Source organism: Salvia miltiorrhiza, chromosome 4 (assembly GCF_028751815.1).
Source record: "Salvia miltiorrhiza cultivar Shanhuang (shh) chromosome 4, IMPLAD_Smil_shh, whole genome shotgun sequence".
Lineage (NCBI taxonomy): Eukaryota > Viridiplantae > Streptophyta > Magnoliopsida > Lamiales > Lamiaceae > Salvia > Salvia miltiorrhiza.
In genome coordinates this window covers 49129181-49135037 of record NC_080390.1, presented here as the reverse complement: position 1 = coordinate 49135037, position 5857 = coordinate 49129181, and the positions used below count along the sequence as shown (strand labels likewise).

Below are 5857 nucleotides of genomic sequence, written 5' to 3'. Positions count from 1 at the left end.
TATGGATCCAATTCTTTCATCTGGGCCGGATTATCTTATTTATGGATTTTTCAAAGTCCAATTGAGTTTTTATATTCTTGGAGCTCAAGTTTTTCAAACAGATATTTTCTTACTACCACATTATTTATTTATTGAATGGAATTCAGAATCTCAAATGTCCACGTAGCTTAGTTTCCTCCTACTTAACACCCCCAATCTTTCAGCTTCTTCAACCACAAATTAGCTGATTTCATTCTCCTTCAAAACAATTCACTAATTCAGTCCATCGCATTCCCCAGCAAACTTCTATCTCTCATATCTCAATTTCAAGAACTCTCACAATCGCTCCAGAATACCTGCAAGTATTTATAATCTACCAAATCAACAGTTCTTCCACAACCCATTCTCGGCCATAAATTCAAGAAACCGAAATTATTTTCACAGAGGTAAACCAACTCACATATTCATGTCATAATCAGTAATCTATTTCATAAAGAACCATCACATTAACAAGGAATCTTGAAACAGAAAGCAAGAGAAGTATGGCATATAAATTGACTTTGCATATATAATGTATGCCTGCATATACACGTGCATTTTTCTGCAAATCAGTTAGTTAAAGCATTTAGAATAAATGAATCTATTTGTCTTGTGTATGTTGGTGTGTGAGGTTGTTGCTGGGGTTGTGAGTCGAGGGAGGACCGGCGGCGGCAGTGGCGGCCTGAGGCTTCCGCTGTTGCGGCCGAGAGAGAGAAAGAGGGGAGTCCGCTACAGTTCGGAAAGGGAAGACGGAGGCTGCGGTGTCGGTTGGACTAGCAGAGGAGGGAGACGGTGGATGGGTAGGCAGGAGCTTAGGGTTTTCGATAATTTTTGGGGATTTTTGTATCTTATAAAGAGAAAAGAGATGAGTGAGAAGAGGGAGACACTGGAGGGTGGTGGCCGATGATGGTGGCCGGATTTGAGGAGGGAGGCGGCGGCGACTTTGAGGATTTAGGATTTCTGTATTTGGGGTTTTTGCAGGAGAATTGGATAGAGAGGGAGAAAGATAGAGAGAGATGAAGGTGGCGGTGGTAAACCGGCGACGCGCCGCCGGATTTGTGGGAGGCGGAGGCGGAGGCGGAGGCGGCGGCGGCGTGAGGTGAGCAAAGGAGGGAGACACCGAATGGGAGAGTGAGAGAGTGAGGTCTTGTGTCTGTGTGTGTGCGTTGAGAAAAAGGAGAAGAGATGAGAGATTGATGAGTTGAGTTGGGCTCCAACATTGGGCCTCTAATTTAATTAAGTGGGCTGCACTTTTATAACTTGGGCTATGAATTATATTTTGGGCTGTATTTTGTATGAAGAGAGCCTCTTATTAAATTACTAATTGGGCCATGAATTTACTTATTTGTGAATTGAGTTTTAAAGTAAAAGCTGAGGAAGGGTATTATTGAAACCCTTAGCCAAGAAAAATGATTTTCAAGTTTCATGTTGAATTTATGAAAATCCGGGTGTTGCGAATCTAGTTAGAAAATGATGACAAGTCATGAAGGTTAAGCTTGATTTTAGAACTATGAGTTTAAGTTGAGAACTTATCTTGTAGGTCCTACAGAAGAGGATATTTAGGCTCTTGATCAACTAAGTTATATTGTTTGGATTTTCTCCAAATCAGATGAGGCTTTATTTACGAAATGTATGTTTGAGCTAATAAGCTCGGTTTTATGTAAAGTTAAAGTTGATGGTTCATGCTTAAAATGTTTTTGCTCTCTATTGGTTATTGCTTCTACCAGAACATTGTTGGCTCTGCCAACAAGAACATTGTTAGCTCTGCTAACCAGAATTGTGTATGTACACCAGAACCTGTTGTCTCGAAGAGATTCGGTGACAACCAGTTGTAGATAGCATGCCCAATAGATGGCCAGAAAAATATGAGCTCAGATTATTTTAGTATGCATGGAATGACTCACTTTAAAAACATTCTGTGTTATACTGTTTAAGGCATGAATTATCTTTTTCAGTAAATGATTTTTAAAATATTTTTAAATGGCTCAACCCACTGAGTACACTAGTACTCAGCCCTGCAATTGTTTTCAAAACCTTTTGCAGATTGAGCAGCTGGTGGTGATGTGCGAGGCTGAGGAAAGGTTGTTGCTGTAATTGTCACAGCCCAAAACCGTTTACTACCTTTACAAATTTTATTTGAAAATTAGTATATTTTCGAGATATTAAAAAAATATAAATCTATGAGTCGAGTTTGTGGAGAATTATCTAGTCGCGCCCCTACTTAGATAAATAACTTTAAATTATAGATTATATATTCTTAGCAATAGAAATTTATTTTATACTTAAATACATTAATTTAAAAATTTAGCCATGAATAAATATTTGCATAATATTCTTTATTTTGGACCTAAATAATTTAAATTGAAGTGGGCCTTTTAACTGTGATTTTGTAAGAATTTTTCTTTCGATTTCATTAAATATTGGGCCATGGGCCAAATTCTTTGCAATGGTCCTAAAATAGTTACTGCATTTAAAGAACACTGATCACTATTTCTTTTACTTTTAACTAAAGATGTGGATATATTTTCTTAGCCTCCACGAAATATTTGCAGCCACATTCGTTCCATTTTTATCTCTTCACTAATTTTTATCATTTATTTCATGTTTATCTCTCAAAATCAATTCACTTATCTACTTCATGGATCATTCTCAATCTTGCATAAACATTCTCTGCAAAGCCTTACCCTAGCTAGATGTATGACTCTAAATTATAGGTTATACCTATAGAAATAAAGTTTTATATTCTAAAATATTTTTATATAAATTTGGGCCTAAATAAATGTATTTACTTAAATATATTTGTCGTGGACATTATATTAATTTTGGATTAAGAATAAAATATTTTCATAATTTTTGTTAGTGTTGGGTTTATTGTTATTAATGTGCCAAATTCTTTTGCAATAATCTTAAAACAATTATTCAAGTTTCAATATTTATAGTTAATTAATGATTTCAAGGATTTGGATACCTTATTTTCGTATCTGCAAATTAACAATTTCAACTCTATTTACATTTGTTTAAAGAAGTCTCCAAGCCAGTCATTCCTATTTTCATTCTTATCAGATATCTAACCGCCGCTAGTTAGATGTGACTTTGAACTATAAATTATATCTATAAAAAAAAATAGAAATTTATTTTCCCAAATATATATTCTTTTAATATGAATTTGGGCCTAAATAAACTATTTGCAGCATATTTAGCTCATCTATATTGGGCCATAATTACTTATTTATTTAATTACTTTTTGGGCTAGATTTTTAAAAGAGCCCATAACATTTTAATAGCTTAATGGAATAATTCTTTTGTTTGTACTGTTTCCTAATCTTGTGACTGCAATACGTGTTTCCTTTCTCAAGAAGCCACAATTTGTTTTCCATTTTCAGCTTGTGACTGCAATACGTGTTTCCTTTCTCAAGAAACCACAATTTGTTTTCCATTTTCAGCCAGCCAAATTTGATTTCTTTCCGTAATATTTGATAAACACAGCAGCACGTAAGATTTGATCAACACAGCAACAAACTTTGATTTCAAACTTTGATTTCTACCGCAGCAAACTTTGATTTCTTTCACACAGTAGTTGACGAACAAGTAATTCAATCTATTTAAACCTCATTGCATCATCCTCAATTCATCATCACCAATTCGTTTTCCTCGTTTGTTTTCTTACACCAACTTCTCGTCTGTTCATTTTCGCTCAAGTGGAAATTTTGATTTCTTTTGTGCAGATACTATGAAAATTCATTTCAGCATCTCAATTGTTTCTTCATTCTCTGCTCAAAACCAAGATTTCCAAATTCATACATGCATACATCATCAAATCTATCATTTATATTTAATAAGAAATCAAATAGAATAGATCTTATAAATTACATGGAAAAGGAAATAGAAATAGGGGAGGCAGAAAGAGAAATGGAGGTTTAGGAATATAGAGGGAAGAAGATGGGAAACGGTTGAGCAACAATACCGCCGGAGCTGCGCGACACGACGGCCGGCGGAAAGAGGCAGGGGCAGTGGTGGCGCTGGATCTGGAAAGGGAGGTGGCGGACCGATCAGCTGCTGCTATTGCCGTGGCTGTTGTCGGCGAGAGGGAGATGAGAGGTGGGAGGCATGGACGTAGTGGTGACGCTGGCAGGCGGCGACCTTCGCCGCCGGAGAAATGAGCGGCCGCAGCTGCGGCTGGTGCGGTGAGGACAAGGGCAGGGGAGGAGGAAGGGAGATGAGGGAAGAGGGCGAGAAGTGAGGGGTGAAAGAGAGATAGGAAGAAGGGGGAGGAGAAAGGAGGCAGAGCCGCCGGCCTCCGGCGGCGGCGCGCCGTCCGGTGGCGGCGGCAGGAAGGGAGACCGAGGGAGAGAGGGAAAAGGGAAATGGGAGCTGCGTATGTGTTGTGTTGTGAATATAAGTTAGGGTGAAGAGGTAGAAATGGGCTTGGGCCCTAGGTTTGATTAAATAATGGGCTTGGGAATAGGCTTTAGACTGGGTTTAGTTTCATTAAGTGGGTTGGGCTTGATTTAATTGTGGGTTGAATAATTAGCCAATAAACCACAACAATAATATTTCTTTTACGGGCTGCATTTGCATATATTTTTACAAATGATATTATTAAATTTTATATTTCAATTTACATTATTAATTTAAATTTAGTTTTCATTAAATTTTGAACCCAAATATTTTTATAAGAAAAGCTCTTTTATAATCTATTAGACCAATAATTTTTAAATGGCTATATGATAATAAATTCTTAAGATTTAAATTACTATTATTATTATTATTTTTAAAATTCAATTAGGCCCTTATATGTTATTATTTGAATTTATCTGACTAGGTGCGGCGCGACTAGGATATGAATTTTAATTGTATTACTCAAGTTAGCATTCAAGTTGAAGTTCAAGTTCAAGTTAAATTTCCAGGTGTGGGATTTATTTCAGTACATGCACGTGGTTAATATTTGTCCATTTTAATATTATGTGTTTACCGTATGTGTTGTAAAAATATTTATCGCTAGGGGCCAGCATAATTGGTCCAGGACTTCACCGTCCTTGGTATGCCACAATGCGATTTCATGTTACAGGGTTGCAACCATTATATTGTCGCCAGGGGCCCACATATAGGGTCCGGGACATTAAAGTCCTTGGAATGCCACAGTGCGTATGGAATTTATGTTACGTTATGACAATATGTGTTACCATTTTATTAACATGGACAATTATTGCATGTTCCCACACTGAGTGTACCCTGTATGCTCATCCCATATTCAACAGTTTCAGGTGATTGATATCGGAGGCGCGTGGAGAGTCGAATGGGCGCGTCGAATCTATTTAAAGATAAATGTTTCTTAAAACATATTATGTTATTTCATGTGATATCTTTTGGTTATGTAAACTCTGAAATTCTATACTATTTGAGATTTGTGTGTGATTTATTTAAAAAAATGTTATTATATTATTTTAATGTCATGACTTGTTTAATTTATATTTAAATTCATTTCAAATATTTATTTAAGGATTTATATCTTTACGAAAATATATACATGGATACATACATAATTTTTAATCATATAAAGATTTTATTTTGTTATATTTTCCGCTGCTAAAAAGATATTATTTTATACTTAGAGTCTTTCCTTAGTAAAAATTTTATTAATTAGTTAATTATTTTTCTGACATCTTCATGTCGTGCTTTGAAAATAAAGTTGTTTAAATTTATGAATTCAAAATCAAGTTTTATATTTGAATACATTATTGAAAATTTTGATATCTTATAAATCGTTTTAAAAGTGCTTTAAAAACCAATTTTATTTAAAGATTTCTTTTTCTTAAAATTATTTTCAAAAATATTTATT

The 5857-nt window shown here is 35.4% G+C and overlaps 2 long non-coding RNA genes across 2 annotated transcripts; one reads left to right on the top strand and one right to left on the bottom strand.

Moving 5' to 3' along the window:
• Positions 1–3535: 3535 nt before the first annotated feature.
• LOC131020129 (uncharacterized) lies at positions 3536–4122 on the bottom strand. The gene is made up of 2 exons (XR_009100613.1): positions 3983–4122; positions 3536–3788 (listed from the first exon to the last, which is right to left on the bottom strand). It is a non-coding gene; the product is annotated as an uncharacterized LOC131020129 (long non-coding RNA).
• Positions 4123–4442: 320 nt separating this feature from the next.
• Positions 4443–5466, top strand: LOC131020130 (uncharacterized). Its single transcript, XR_009100614.1, has 2 exons — positions 4443–4925; positions 5277–5466. It is a non-coding gene; the product is annotated as an uncharacterized LOC131020130 (long non-coding RNA).
• Positions 5467–5857: the final 391 nt, after the last annotated feature.